Source organism: Lynx canadensis, chromosome C1, assembly GCF_007474595.2.
Source record: "Lynx canadensis isolate LIC74 chromosome C1, mLynCan4.pri.v2, whole genome shotgun sequence".
In the NCBI taxonomy this organism is placed as follows: domain Eukaryota; kingdom Metazoa; phylum Chordata; class Mammalia; order Carnivora; family Felidae; genus Lynx; species Lynx canadensis.
In genome coordinates, this window is record NC_044310.1 from 23,533,133 (window position 1) to 23,549,741 (window position 16,609).

The 16,609-nt window shown below is 48.3% G+C and overlaps 1 pseudogene; it reads left to right on the forward strand.

Moving 5' to 3' along the window:
* Nucleotides 1–7,247: 7,247 nt before the first annotated feature.
* Nucleotides 7,248–7,696, forward strand: LOC115521660 (annotated as a pseudogene).
* The last annotated feature ends 8,913 nt before the right edge of the window (nt 7,697–16,609 follow it).

The following is a 16,609-nucleotide window of genomic DNA, read 5'->3' on the forward strand; positions in this document are numbered from 1 at the left end:
ATCTCGCGGTCCGTGAGTTCGAGCCCCGCGTCAGGCTCTGGGCTGATGGCTCAGAGCCTGGAGCCTGTTTCCGATTCTGTGTCTCCCTCTCTCTCTGCCCCTCCCCCGTTCATGCTCTGTCTCTCTCTGTCCCAAAAATAAAAAAAAATAAAAAAAAAAAATCTCCCCTGGATCTATAGTGATCACATCCTTTTCATTCTTAATATTTACTTATTTGTTCCTTTTTATATGCAAATCAGCCTCGGAGGTTTGAGTATTTTTTTTAATCTTTTCAAAGAACTCACCTAATCCTCTCCACTGTCCCTGTGTTTTCTATTTTACTCATTTTTGTTTGCTCTCATCTTCATCATTTCTTCGCCCTGCTTTCATGGGGTTTACTCTCTGGTTCTTTTTTATTTTCTAAGTGAGAGAAAGAATTTTTCAGCATCCCTGCCGTCGTCCCAGAGGAAACCGCTATTCTCCTTCTGTCACTGTAGATTAATTCTGTCTGCTTTTGAGTTTCACGCAAATAGAATTATGGAGTATTTACTTTTTCTGGCTTCTTTCACTCAACAGTCATTCTGCGGCTTTCCCCCGTGTCGCCTGTCACAATTGTTAGGCACGTGTGCTTGTGTCCGATGTGTTTTGGGATGTAGCATCCCACGGTCCGAATCTACTGCAACCTATTTATCCATTCAACTGTTGATGAGCATTCGGCCTGTCTCCAAAAGCGTGTTTTTAAACTTCCAGACATGTGGGAATTATTTATTGTTACAGATTCTTAAGTGAATTTTGGTGGGAGAATATGGTGTGTGTGACTGGTGTGTGAGACTTGCTGGGAGGCCGAGAATGTGCTCAATGTTTGTTAAACGTTCCACGTGTGCTTGGGAAGAGTGAGTCTCAGTGTTGGACTCTCTTTAGGTCGGGAAGCTGGGCTTGTTCAGTGTGAGGTTCAAATCGCCCATACTTTTCATCATTCTTTTTCTGATTAGAAACAGCAGTCCATAATAAAGAGAGGTGTTGTAAACTATCCCACTTAGAACCCTGTATTGCCGATGTATTATTATTACTGACTTATTTAGCTTGTCTCTACCCTGGTACCTTTGCTTTCTCTTTGTCTCACCTTTGCTTTGCATTTCATTCTCCTTCCTTGCTTTTTTATTTATTTTTTATTTTTATTTTATTAAAAAAAATGTTCATTTATTTTTGAAAGAGAGAGGGAGGGGCGCCTGGGTGGCGCAGTCGGTTAAGCGTCCGACTTCAGCCAGGTCACGATCTCGCGGTCCGTGAGTTCGAGCCCCGCGTCAGGCTCTGGGCTGATGGCTCGGAGCCTGGAGCCTGTTTCCGATTCTGTGTCTCCCTCTCTCTCTGCCCCTCCCCCGTTCATGCTCTGTCTCTCTCTGTCCCAAAAATAAATAAACGTTGAAAAAAAAAATTTAAAAAATAAAAAAAAAAAAAAATGAAAGAGAGAGGGAGAATCCCAAGCAGGCTCTGTGCTGTCAGCCTTGGGGCTTGATCCCATGAACCGTGAGATCATGACCTGAGCCGAAATCGAGAGTCAAACACTTAAACGACTGAGCCACCCAGGTGTCCCCTTCCTTGCCTTTCTAAAAGTAGACTGAGTTTTTGTTTTCTTGTTCCTTTTTCTGTCTGCTGGTTTGGAAGTCGTTGACCCCATTCCTATTCTTAGAGTGGTTCTCTTAACATTTTGACCTTGCACCCTTAACACGGCTTATATTTAATATCCCATCCCTCTTGCCAAGCAGTATAATCACCTAGGAACACTAACCCCAGTATCTGTCCCTTCCACCTGCACCCAACTTGCATTTCGGCCTGTCCTTTTCTCCGCCCACAAATTTGCCTTCATGCTCAATATATCGTACAATGTGTGTTTAGATCTACCTAGGTGTTTATCACTGTTTTTTTCTCAACACTCCTTCTTCATCTCAGACTTGTCCTCTTCAATCATTTTTCTGCTCTCCAAGGTACATACTTGGAAGCTCTTTTAATGTAGGCTTATTGGTGATTTAAAAACATTTTTGAGGGGGCACCTGGATGGCTCAGTCAGTTAAGCGTCCGACTTCGGCTCAGGTCATGATCTCGCGGTGCGTGAGTTTGAACCTTGCGTGGAGCTCTGTGCTGACAGCTCGGAGCCTAGAGCCTGCTTGGATTTCTGTGTCTCCCTCTCTCTCTGCCCCTTCCCCACTCTCACTCTGCCTGTCTCTCTCTCTCTCTCAAAATGAATAAACATTAAAGAAAAACTTAAAAAAAATTTTTTTTAATTTTGATATAATTGTATGTGGGAGCTGGGGAGGACGGTGAATCTGAAAACCATTTGAACGCACTTGCAGGGTCCCCGTTCAACGCAGGAATCTCAGGCTCAGTTTCCCCAGCTTGCTCCCGGCCCCATCAGCACTCCTGTGGTGTTGAGTAGGCGTCTGCCTTAGGTAACACCTACTCTGACTATGCGCCCCTCAGAGCCCTGGGCTCAGCTCACGATATTGCTTTGTCTCTTTAGAGATTTCACTTCCTAGAAATCTACCAGTAAAATTTTAAATTACACTTTTTTTTTTTTTTCTCCAGCATCTGATTCTTTGGGATTGGGAGGCCTTTCAGAGAGTACCTAGCCTGCCAGGCTGCCAGACGCAGGTGTCCTTTCCATGCAAGCTTGTATAATTTTGCTCCTATCGTACATATCCGTGAACAGTTGATAGTACTGATTTGGACGCAGTTTGGACAAATTCGCTAAAGTGTCAACAAATGTGCGCATGAGGTTTTCACCGTGTGGGATGGAGGCAGAGTGGGGAGAGAACAGGGATGGGCCCCGAGCCTTGCCCTGGGCCTCGGAAATGTTAGGGGTAGCCTGTCAATCAGTACGTATCTCTCTCTCCAGCGCGTTCGTCTTCACGGTCTACTTTGTAGCTCTGACAAGGTTGACTTGTACATTACTCTGTTGTTTCCAATCTTTCACTCTGCGCGGCGTTGTAATGAACATTCTTGTATTTGTCAAGAGTTACGATTTATTTCCAGAACTAAAGGGCTAGGTCGGGGAGCATGCGCAGACACGCTGCACTTCACTAGATTTTGCCAGATTGCTCTTCAAAGTGGTTTAACTTAAACCCTTTTTGGCATTAACAAGAGTTCCCCTGTTCCACCTGTTCCCCAACACTTAGTAGAGTCAGGCTGGAAATGTTGTTTGCATTACCATCCTGGGGAGTGAAATTCCAACTCATTATTGTTTTCACTGGCATTCTAAAAATTACAAGTAGGATTCAACATCATTTCACACATATTTGTATTGTTTGCCTATTTATGTCTTACCCTTGTTTTTCTGTTGAGTGGTTTGTAACCTTTTCATTGATCTATAGAATTTCCGTGTTTTAATCTTTATTTTTACTTTTTAAATTTTTTTAATGTTTATTTACGTTTGAGAGAAGGAGAGAGACAGAGGTGTGAGTGGGGGAGGGGCAGAGAGAGAGGGAGACACGGAATCTGAAGCAGGCTCCAGGCTCTGAGCTGTCAGCACAGAGCCCGATGCAGGGCTCGAACTCACACACGTTGAGATCATGACTTGAGGTTGAAGTCAGGCACTTAACCGATTGAGCCACCTAGGCACCCCAATCTATAGAACTTCTTTATGCAACCTGAATATTAATGCTTTGTTGTGTACATTATATGTGTATCTTCTCCCAGCCTTGTGGCTTGGATTTTAATTTTCTTTATCATGTTTTTGTTATACAATACTTTGGGATTTTAATGTAGTCAAATCTATCTGTGTTTTCTTTATTGTTTATGCTTCTTAAACTTATTTAAGAAATCTTCATACCGTGAGGTCTAGAAAAGATTTTTCAAATATTTTTTAAAATGTTTATTTCTTTCTTTGGGGTGAGGGGAGGGTCAGAGAGAGAGACTGAGACAGAATCCCAAGCAAGCTCCACACTGTTGGCGAGGAGCCCGACTTGGGGCTTGCTCTCACAAACCGTGAGATTATAACCTGAGCCGAAATCAAGAGTCGGACGCCTAATTGGCTGAGCCACCCAAGCACCCTAGAAAAGATTTTTTCTTTAGAAGTGTTAGTTTTTGTGTTTTTTTTTTTCACATTTAATATCCCTCAGCACTGACTTTGGTGATCACAGGGATATAGGAGTGCAATTCTCTTTTTTCCACATGGAAAACCAAATTTCACACCACAATATATTGGAAAGAACTGTTTTAACTATCTTTTTTTTTTTTTAAGTAGGCTTCATACCCAGCACAGACCCCAGTGTGGGGCTTGTGGGGCTTGAACTCACGACCCTGAGATCAAGACTGGGATGCTTAACCTACTAAACCACCCAGGTGCCCCTCTTTTTTTTTTTAAAGTAAGCGCTACCCCTAACATGGGGCTTGAACCCATGACCCTGAGATCAAGAGTTGTATGTTCTACCAACTGAGCCAGCCAGGCACCTCATGAAAGGAACTGGTTGGAATGCCACCCCTGACATATGTCAAACCTCCAGTCTGCACACTTCTGTCTCTGAACCCTCAATCCTGCCCCATTTATTTATTTGTACATCCTTCTGCCAATATCTCCCTGTCTCAATTACTTTAGTTAGTTGTATAAGTCCTGACATCTAGAGGGTGATTATCCTCACTGTGTTCATTTTCTTCAAAGTTGCCTGGCTACCCTTAGCTGTTCTTTCAGACGACTTTAGGATAATGTTTCCAAAAACATTAATTTAAAAGCCCCTTTATTTAATCCTTGGACAGTGAAATAAATGTAAAGATTAATTTGGGGAGAATTGACATCTTTACAGTCGAGTCCCTCCTTCTACAGGCGAATTATACCTCTCCATCTATCTGTATCTTTTGAATGACCATCAATCAAGGTTTCTAATTTTCTCCATAAAAATCTTGCACATCTCTTAGATTTATTTGTAGGCACTGAAGAGTGTTTTGTGCCTTTTTAAATGGTACCATTTATAAATAACACTTTATGTCTGTTGCTGGCATTCAAAAGTGAGATGGCTGAACCATCCATCAAGAATGTAAAGGATCTGGGATTTTACCCTATCAGACTCTTAGCTACCACAGCATCAGGGATGCCACAGAAGACACGAGTCTTACGGGTCAGAAACAAAGGACTTCATTACTCATGGCTCAACAAGAAGCATGTGCCTCATGTTTGAGCCAGCAGCTCTGCTCCTCTGGTTCCCCAAGTCCCACAGGGATGTTGCGCATGCACTCAGTGGGTTTGCATATTCACTGAGGAACCCTGAGCTCAGGGAACCCAACTGTCTGATCTTTGCTGCAGAGGGAGACATTATCTTCACTACGCTGGGTAATAAGCAAATCTGCCTTCTGCTCCGGAGGAAGAGATTTACTCTATATTCCAAAGATGGTCGACAAACATCTTTGAAGAGATTGTCCAAAAAAAACCCCAAAAAACAAAAACAAAAGTCCCAAACCAAAGGTCAGTTAGTGCCTCTGTTTGCAAAGCATCCAGAAATGCAACCGACCCAAGGAAACTCTCAATATGAATCTTCTCAATAATTTTAATAGCTGGTCTGTAGAATCTCTTCCATTTTCTAGGTAAACAATCATATAATCTACAAATATATGATGACCATTTTGTTTCTTCCTAGCACGGGTTTGGGAATCCAGTATAGCTCTGAACAGAAGCAGAGATAGTAAACATCCTTTTTAGGTTACTGACTTTAAAGGAAATGCCTTTAAGTTTTTACCATCAAGTGATACATTTACTGCAGGTTTTAGAAAGATACTCCTTATCAATGTATCACATTAAGGAAGTTCCCTCCTATTTCTAGTTTGGCAAGAATTTTTATAAACAGCTTAATTTTATCAAATGCACTTTCTCCCATCTGTTTCATGTGATTGTAGGATTTTTTATGTCTTTTAATCTGTTAATGTTGAGCCTTAAAATAATAATTTTCTAATGTTGAAATTATTCTTGCATTCCTGGAATAAACCCAACTTGGTCCTTATGCATTTTTAAATATATTGCTGTATTTAGTTTGACAACCCTCTTTTTAGGATGTTTGAATCTATGTCCAGAATTCACTGATCTAAGATCTTCTGGTCTGAAACTTCCTAGTCTCGGTTTAATCTTAAATTTTTACTAGCTGCACAAAACACAATGGGTAATTTTCACTCTTTTTCTACTTTTTAGAGCAATTTGGATAAGATATGGACTGTCTGCTCTCTGAACATGTACCTGAGCCCAAGATACTTGATTGTTCTAGCCACATGCCACTAAGAGGGGCCAGGAGAGGCATGGCTGAGCCTGTGAGCCACTCCCTGTGAAAGGAGGGCTCAACCTGCTTCCCCAGGCAGTGATGGAGGCTCTGCTAACAGCCCTCGCCCTAAGCTAAGGCCTTTACAGCCATCACTTTACATCACCAATAACAAAAGTGATACTTTGCCTTCCATAATTACTCTTTTACTTTATTTCCTGGCATGTCGGAAACAAGCCAAGGAGGAGAGGCACTATTGAAAGGAGACCTCTTTGGAGGGCCTTGGCAGGAATGCAAAGAAAGCTCAGGCAATTGATTAACGGGTAACCGACATGGTTATTAATTAAAGAAATATTTCCCAAAGTATGGTACGTGCACCATTGCTGTGAATGCTATTTGGTGGTAAATAAAACTTTTGTTATTTTTTTAATGTTTATTTATTTTTGAGAGAGAGACAGAGTGACAGAGTATGAGTGAGGGAGGGGCAGAGAGAGAGACACACACAGAATCCGAAGCGGGCTCCAGGCTCTGAGCTGTCAACACAGAGCCCAACGCAGGGCTCGAACTCACGAGCCATGAGATCATAACCTGAGCCAAAGTCAGATGTTTAACGGACTGAGCCACCCAGGTGCCCCTAAACTTCTGTTGTCTTAAGAACTGGGTATATAGGGGGCATCTGGCTGTTAAGCAACCGACTTCAGCTCAGGTAATCATCTCCTGGTTCATGAGTTCAAGTCCCGCGTGGGGCTCTGTGCTGACAGCTCAGAGCCTGGAGCTTGCTTCGGATTCTAAGTCCCCCTCTCTCTGCACCTCCCCCACTCACACTCTGTCTCAAAAAAAAAAAAAAAAACCACATAAAAAAACCCTAGGAATATAGATTAGAAAATACAACTATATAATTACAAACAACAAGAGATACAACTCTAACATGAAACATGCAATTTGATAGGTATAACTAGCAGAGTCAGTTTAAGCAAAAGTCATACCAATAAGTAAATATTCTGTCTGCCGTTGGCTTGAGTGGCTGGTGTTGAGATGGGCAAGTTTGTGTAACCTGAAAATGTTGGGCTGGTCCTGGCTGGACGCTACTCCAGTCATCATGAAGAACATTGGTGATGGCACCTCAGACCATCCCTACAGCCACACTCTGGTGGCTGGAATTGCCCGTGATCCCTGCAAGGTGACAGCTGCCATGAGCAAGAAGAAAATCACCAAGAGGTCAAAGATCAAGTGTTCTGTGAAAGTTTAGAACTACAGTCACCTCATGCCCACAAGGTACTCTGTGGCTATTCCCTTGGACAAAACTGTCATCAACAAGGATGTCTTCAGAGACCCTGCTCTTAAATGCAAAGCCTGACAAGAGACCAAGGTCAACGAAGAGAGGTACGAGAGGTACAAGGAGAGGAGACGTACAAGACCAGCAAAAACAAATGGTTCTTCCAGAAGCTGTAGTTTTAGATCTGTTTCATTTCAGTCATTAAAAATACCAAAAAAAGAGAGAGTAAATATTAATACAGGTAGTAAGAAGATATGGCAAAAATAGAGATGCTGTTATGAGAATCACCAAAATTAGAAAATAATTCAAAGAAAGGCCTGTTTAACGAATAACAAGCCAGCCTCGGCCACCAACAATCCCCTGCAAACACATACACATCTGGAACATACAGAGAGGGGGTAGATTAAACAGTGAGAGAGAACTCCTTTCTAAAGAAATTGAGCAATTTTTTTCAAATGGACCAGAATTCCTATTCAGAGTGTTGGCGATCTAGAATAAATCCCTCCTTATGTTGGCCCGGGGTGAGAACCTGGGTGCCGGCTTGCCTGTCTGCCTCCTTTCCATATGCCCTAAAGCGAAGCCTGTGGGTTGATGTCCCCACTCAGTAAGAGTAAGGACAAATTTAAAACCTTTTTCAGACATGCAAAGCTTCAGAAGACTTTCCTTCCATGCACCCCCCCCCTTTAAAAATGTTATTTGAAGATATCCCCCAGCAAAACAGAGGTAAACACCGAGTAAGAGGTAACAGATTCACCAAACAGTAGAATTAACCCACAAGTGCAACGAATAGAAATACCAGAGGTCCATAAAGCCATCAGTCAAAATTAGAACAGGAAGTCCGGGTTTGGAGGAAAAAGTCTTTAAGAAGAAAATGGGCTTCATTCAACAAATAATGTAATTAAGATGCTGGAAGATTTTAGTGACCTGATTAAAAAGGCATATGTTTCTTTTCTCGAGAAGAAAAGAGAAAAGCAATTAGAAATTCCAGGAGAACAAAAACTCGTATAAGAAAGTCGTGGTCCAGATATGAAGTGAATTAAAATATAGCATGACTTTGAGTATCTGAGGGAGTATAGGAAAATACATTTGAACTTGAAGCCTGGAGCATTTCCCTTCAAGCAGCATTTAAATCATAAGATTACCGTTCCTTCCCTCTGGGTCCCCGGATGCTAGTTAGCTCTGCAGAGAATAATGTTTACATAATCACAATATTTTTTAAAAACACTTTATTGATTTTCAATTTTTGAAATTCAGAGACAGACAACACACAAAACCAGAACATTTTAATTATGGATACAGAACTAGATGCAAATGTAGTGGTTTAGCAAGAAGGTTTAGGAAGAGGGAGGGCAGGTGTGATAAAGGATGTCTCATCTTACACAGTGGGGAGTCAAGAGATATTTCATGAAATGAATGGCCTAAGAAAGAAAAACTGGAAAATGCGTATCCAACCGAACTCTGGAGGGAAGTTACCTTTCTAAACTTCTCATTTTTCATAGTTGGGCATGGTGCCAGGCACTGTGAGTTCAGTAACCAGCTCCCCTCCTTCCCTTCACAGAACCCCTGAGTTTCCCTGGACACGTGGCTATCCCGAGAAACAGGATATTTCCCAGGCTTCCTTGCAGCTACCTGGGATCAGGTGACCAAATTCAGACCAACTGGATGCAAACAGAACTGATGTGGCTGTCCATTAGCTGGAATACGGATGTGACTGGCCATCTCTGACCCAGGCCAAGAGTTTTGGGGTAAATAATAATAGCTAACACTTAGACATATTCTAACTATGTTTCCTAACAGGTCTTTTTTTTTGTAATTAAAGGTTTTTTTAATGTTTATTTATTTTTGAGAGAGAGAGAGACAGAGCGGGAGCAGGGGAAGGGCAGAGAATCCAAAGCAGGGTCCAGACTCTGAGCTGTCAGCACAGAGCCCAACATGGGGCTTGAACTCACAAACCAGGAGATCATGATCTGAGCTGAAGTCAGACGCTTAACCAACTGAGCCACCCAGGCACCCCCTAGTCATGGTGGTTTTCTAGGTGCTTTAACCTAATGAGGATGTGTATTCATTACCTTATAGCTGCTGTAACAAAATACCACACACTTGGTGGTTCAGAACAACACAGATTTTTTTCCCTTACAGATCTGGAGTTCTGAAGTTTAAAATCAAAGTGTCATCTAAACTGCTTCTTTCTGGAGACTCAGGGGAGAATTTGTTCCTTTGTCTTTTCAGCTTCTAGTGGGTCACCTGCATTCCTTGGCTCCCAAGTCCTTTCTCATGTCACTATGGCCTCTCATTTCCGTCATCGCATCTCCTATTACGATTTCTATTTCCTGCCCCCTTCCTTTACGGACCCTCGTGATTGCATAGGGCCCACCAGAGCAGTCCGGGATAATATCCCCAACTCGAGAGTCTTAATCACTTCTGCCAAGTTTTTGTTTTGTTTTGTTTTTGTTTTGTTTTTTTGCCGTATAACATAACGTTCACAATTTCTAGGGATTAGGGCATAGACGTCTTTGGCAAAACATTATGCTCCCTCCCTCAAATTCATAGATAGTATCCCCATTTTACGGATGGCGAAACCCAAGCACAAAGAAATTAAGTGGCACGCTCAGGGTGACACAGCAGCTCAGAAGTGGCAGACCCGTCACTTAAACCTGGACAGTCTGGCACCAGAACCTGTGCTCATGACCGTGACAACACTTCTACCCTGGCCGTACTCTGGCTTCCCGAAGACTGCAGAACCCGTCTAGCCGGCGCTGGATGGCCTGCGGAGAAAAAGAAACTTCCATTTCCTAAGGCACTGTCATTTGGGAGTCTTCATTACAGGGGCTGTATTCTAATACCAGAGTCAATAGCTACTGTAGGTAATTGAAGATAATGATTTTCCTTGATCTCATTCCTAGTGATTTGAGCCTATGATGAGAAAAATGGGCTTTGTATTCATTGCAAATGTGTTTAAGTTGGAGGGCCCGGGTGTGGATCAATTCACCTCACAACCTTGCTTAAACCTACTTCAGGGACCCCGCTGCCTTTGGGATGGAGCCCAAGCCCCTCAGCCTAGATTCAGGTCAGCTTTTCTTTCATCCATCTTTCTGTTTCTTGCTACTCTTCTTTTAGGGAGGACCCTTGGACCCCACTGGCATTGACAGTGGACCCAGAACAGACCTTTGGCCGTGTCTACCCCTCACTTTTGCTCATCTTACTCCCTCTCCCTGGAATCCCATCTTTCTTTCTCTCCCCCTCCTTTTTTTTTTTTAAATGTTTATTTATTTTTGAGAGAGAGAGAGAGAGAGAGAGAGAGCAGGGGAGGGGCAGAAAGAGACAGACACAGAATCCGAAGCAGGCTCCAGGCTCTGTGCTGTCAGCACAGAACCTGACACGGGGCTCGAACTCACAAGCTGTGAGGTCATGCTCACCAACTGAGCCACCCAGGCACCCCTTCCTCTCCCCGTCCCGCTCAGCATGTCCCACTCAAAGCCCATCTGTGAACTCCTAGTCATCCCTCAAGACCCAGCCCAAGTTGCCTCTGGAATATTTTTCTGTTTATCTTGGTCGTTCTCCTGTTAAAGATTTTCCTCAAATGTCTGGCAGTTCAGATCATGGTTAAACAAAACAAAACAAAACAACTCAGTCTACACACACACACACACACACACACACACACATATGTACACACACCCTCCCAGAAAGATCAGGCTTCTCCTTTTCTTTTCCTTGTGCGTTCCTGGGTCAAAATAACCACATCAGCACACATTTACCATGATCATTGTTTGTAACTAATATTATTTATAATTTTAGGATTTAAGATCACTAGTAGGCTCCTGCACCAGTATGTGACTCAAAATAAAAGCAATACCAAATGACAAGATAGCCATAAGGACATCTGACAAAACCCTGATTTTTCCCATGATGACCACTCTGATTTTTTTTAAATATTAAATTATTTAAAAAAATTTTTTTTTAACATTTATTTATTGTTGAGAGCCAGAGAGAGACAGAGTGCGAGCAGGGGAGGGGCAGAGAGAGAGGGAGACCCAGAATCCAAAGCGGGCTCCAGGCTCTGAGCTGTCAGCACAAAGCCTGACACGGGGCTCGAACCCATGAACCTCAAGATCATGACCTGAGCCACAGTCGGACGCTTAACCAACTGAGCCACCCAGGTGCCCCGATATTAAATTATTTTTAGATACTGTGTGTATGGAAGTATGAGTCTCTGTCTTGCCCGGCCACGGCTGCTCTGCCCCCCTGCCTGTCCGCAGTGTATCCTTACGTGACTCTATACGGAAAACCTTCCTGTTTTTGCCCTTAGAACCCGTGAAACGAGGCCCAGAGAAGCAGCATTAGTTTCCTGCGGCTGCTATAACAGATTACTGCCAACCGAGCGGCTTAAAACAACACAGCTTTTTTTCTTGCCACGTTTCTTTCTGGGGGCGAGAAGTCCAAATTGGGTCTAATGGGGCTAAAAGTAAGGGCTGAATTCCTTCTGGAGGCTCTAGGGGAGAATCTGTTCCTTGCCTTTGCCAGCTTCCAGAGGCCGCCCGCCTTCCTCGGCTTGCGGCCCCTCCCAGCGCTGGTATCACCCCAACCTCTGTTCTGTCACCACATCTGCTCCTTCTAACCCTCCCGCCTCCTATTACAAGGACACCCGTTATTCTATTGGGCCCACCTGGATAACCCAGGCTAATTTCCCCATCTCACGATCCTGAATTTAGTCCCATCTGGAAAGTCCCTTTTGCCTTGTAATGTGTCACAGGTGCCTGGGATCAGGATGTGGACATCTTTGGGGGCCACTACCCAGCCTGTCACAGAAGCGAAGTGACTAGTCCCGGATCACACAGCAGTAAGCAGCAGAACTAGGAGTCCGACCCAAGTCTTTCTGGCCCAGCCCCTTCCCTCTTTGCCCCTGCCCTAGCCTGAAGATGCTCTGTAGCTTGTGAAGTCACCAAGGATGCCTGGCTCTGGGTGGGCCATGGGGCCCCTGCTCTCTCAGTGGATGTCCACCCCCTTCGAGCCACCCAAACCCTGAAGGAGGGCCAGCCCTTCCTGTGAAGAAGGGGCACAACTGAGCATCTGGCCTGGAGACATGAGGTCCCTGGGTCCTTCCCGTTGGCATGGCGCTTTGCCAGGAGCTCCCAGGGCCCGGTGCTGTTGGGCCCGAGGACCGAACCCCACAGCCTCCTCAGTGGCCTGCCAGGCTCAGTGCTCAGAACCCCCCACTTGGGACCCACGGCCCCGCCCCTGCTGGCCCACCCCTCATCCCTGCACACACCTCTGCCCGTTTTCTGATTTCTGGTCTCCTAAGAGGCACCTCTGCCCTGCCCTGAGTGTTCCCATGCACAACCCAGGCCTGTGGCAGCATCAGCAAGTCGAAAACCCAATTACATTCCGATTATTCTAGTCCTAGCCCGACAGAGGTTACTGTAAGTCACGCTGGAATTGAGAGGGACGGGGAGGCAGACCTGGGGCCGGTGCCCGGGGATAGCACTTAAAGATGGATGTGACAGGGACCTGTGGCTCAGAGGTTCGGGATTAGATCAACAAGGCCGGGGATGGCTGGTTCCAGGAAAGAGGTCATGTGGCCACCAGTTTGACAGACAGCTCAGGCAAAGCAAAGGCTTCAGGCCGGTCCTTCCTGGTCAGAGCGGGTGCCAGGGCTGAGTGCCCAGCCTGGAGATGGAGGGCATGAGGTCCCTGGATGCCTCCCCTGGGCACTGGTGCTTGGCCAGGAGTTGCCAGAGGCCAGTGCTATTGGGCCCGAGGACCAAAGCACCACAGCCCCTTGTGGGTCCTCCAGAGCGTCACTGGCCCCTCTGGGTATCGCAGGACTTTCTCTGAGCATCTGCCCAGGGGTCTCTCCCTCGTGCCCACCTCTGCAAACAACTGGCCTCTCTCCTCAGGCCATGGCTGAGGGAGCCAGACTCAGGACCAGAGGGACCTGGGGGCTCAAAGCCTCCTCCCTGACCAGGGTCTGATAGGGAGAAATATTGCTGCCTGGGGGGTAGAAGGAACCACTCCTGATCCTTCCTCCTGGAGAGCAGCCGTCTCTGGGGTCCCCAGGGATGAACAGAGGATTGGCCTTTGGGATCCCTTTTAAGGGGAGCTGAGACTGGCTCTGTGAAGCTGAATTCTCAGCCACGAGTCCTTCCCCACGCTGACACGTGCACCCCATGTATAATGATTTGGGGCATCTGGGGAGCCCCGTGCTCACTCCAGCCCAGGGGGTATGGGAGGTCCCGGACTATGGCAACCCAAGCTCTGGGCTGGGCTCTAAGCCTGGGCCGTGCTGGACTCCGCTGGGGCCCACTGCCTGGGTGGGTGTCTGCGTGGGTCTCTACCTGTCGCATTACCAGCTGCACCTTGTCGTTTGCTGCAGCTGGTGTTTGAGTGTCCCCGCACGATCTGGCTCCCACCCCACGTCGTAGCCCCTCCCCAGTCCTTCCACAGCAAGCAATCACAGCTCTAGATGGACGGGGGGGGGGGGGTGGGTAGCGTGGGGGATGAGATGAGTCATCGCTGTGGGGGCAGACATACCAAGCCCCACAAACACACAGTCGCGGTGCTGCGGACACAAAGGCATGCGCACACTCACGTTCCCACGCTCACAGGGGCACATGCCGGGAGGCCCGTGCTCCTCAGAGCCACAACTGCACATTCAGACACACAGAGAGACAGACACCCCCTCCACACACACACACACACACACACACACACACTCCTTATGGACACAACCGCACAAAGCGAAGCCCCATACAGACACATCCCACCCAGGTGACCCCCACGTCACCACGTCAGAGCCTGTTCTCCACTCATGCACACACTCAGAGACACAAACACACACACAGTCACATGTTAGGTTCTTCAGACATACACTCACAGCCCCAACTTCTAAATACAGAAACACACACACACGTACACAAGCGCACACGCAGTCACGCACGCACACACACACACACACACCCGTGTGCACTCGCACCAGGCACTTCTGTCTCGAGTCCCCTCATCCATTCCCCTGCCTCTGCCAGCACCCCAGGCAGGCAGGACAGAGCGCCAGAACCATAGGGACGCTATGACCCGGCACCCATCCTGCCCAGGGACAGTGCTGTGCCATGGGGTCAGCTTCACTTCTCCTCCTGTTCTGGGGAGGTGAAGGTCACTGACCTGTCCCCTGTGTTCCTCCAGCTCCCCTCTCACATACTCTGGGCCCTGATGGTCCATCTCCAGCTCTTCTGAGAAAGGATTTTGGCTGCCACAGGGAAGATGGAGGTTACATCTCAGGAATCATCTCCAGGGAGCGAAGGAGTGTGAGTCTCCTAAGGTGACGGAGAATGGTGGGATCTGATGTGTTAGGAAGGTCCTGTCCTGAGGCAGGCACAGCCAAGGTGGCTGCCTGATGCCCGGGGGGTCACCCGTGGCCTACCTGTGGTTCCTGAAACGCCCAACCTCCATACCTTTGCACCTGCTGTTTCCTCTACCTGGAACCCTCTCTGGGGCCACCACAATCTCCCTTGCAAGGCTACCTTCTCATTTTTCAGGTCCCCGTGTTCTCGCTCCAGGAAGTCTGTCCTGATGCCCTGGCTGAAGCAGTCTGTCCTTCTGGGTCTCCTCACAGCAATCCTCGTGCGATAGCATATTTGCTGGCTTGGGAGCCTCCCACCCCCAGCCCGCCTGGGCGCCTCTGTCCGGCAAGGAGGTGGGTAAACCCAGAGAGAATCACAGGCCTGAACCCCACCTCTGCCTCTGCTGTGTGGCCTCGAGCAAGCCACTGAACCCAGTGAGTCCAGTGTCCTCATCCGGAAAATGGGGACAATAGCAACTACCTCCCCGGATTGGCCTGAAGAATAAGTGAGATCATGCATGGTGGGGCCTATGCAAGTGGCAGCTGTGTTTTTCTAGCTCATTGGCTGGCACACAGCTTAGTACGTGTTTGTTGAATTAGTCAGCCCCTCTGGCTTCCCTCTTCCTGCCCCCACCTACCATCCATCCATCTTGGGAGGGGGTTAAAGTAGGTACCAAGGAAAAGGATGGAGGGGGGCAGATAGAACGGGGCAGGGGCGGGGGCTCGCTGGGAGATGGACGAGGAGGGCGCTCACTGAAGCAGCTGCAGCCTGAGCCTGGCCGGGGGCGGTGCAGGCACCGGCTCTCACTCCTGTGACCCACCTGTGCCATCATCCTCGTGAGCTAGGTGAGGCCGCGAGGAGAGTTGGCGCTGGGACACCCCCCCCCCACCTCCGCGCTGTGGCCCTCCGAAGCTGCCCAGGGCCCGCCAGCACACAGTAGGTGCGCTCTGAACGCCCAGGGACCGGAGGCGTAAATGCCGACTGAACGCGAACGTATGAATGAACGGACGGACGCGTGAATGGAGGTGGGATGGAAGCAAGAAGTGGCAGACGAGGAGGAACGAGCGTCTCCCCCGCCCTCCCAGTCTCGGGCTGAGCGACGTGAAGCCGAGACCGGCTGGGGGCTCCCCTCCCCGCCGGCCCCTCCCGCCCGGCCGCCCCCCCCCCCCACCTCCCCGCGGCGCGCAGCCCGGCGGAGCCCGCGCCCAGCCAGAGCCCGCGTTGGAGCCGCGGCTCGCGCCCAGCAGAGCGAGCCCAGGCAGCGCAGCCTTGGGAGGGGGCTTCCCCGGACCCCTCCCCCGGCCCGGGCCCCTGGAGCCCGACCTTCCGGGCAGGGAGGCGGAGTCCCCGGTGCAAAGTCCGGGGACCAGCAGCCGAGGACGCCAGGGTCCCGGAGCCAACAGGTGCGGGGCTTGGGGGATCCCCAGGCCCGGGGTGGGGGTTCCAAAGGACCCTCGGCGGGAGCCAGGAGTCTCGGGGCAAAACCTGGGTGCTGGGAGGCGGGGTCCCCAGTAGGCAGTGCCCTCCTCCCGGCAGGGTTCTGCAGAACCCCTAGCGCCCTCGCTCCCCCACCTACTCCCCGCAGCCTCCCACAGCGCCCGAGGTGCAGGGAGGTCCCGCTGAGGGAGTGGGCTCGCCGGCGCTGGGAGGGGGTACGAAGGAGCCCCCCTCGCCCTCCCCCCAGCGGTCACCGGGGCCCGGCAACCCTCCCACACACGTCCGGGGTCGTCCCTGCCCAGCCTTGGGAAGGAGGGGTCTGAGCGAAAGAGGAGGGGCGGGGAGCG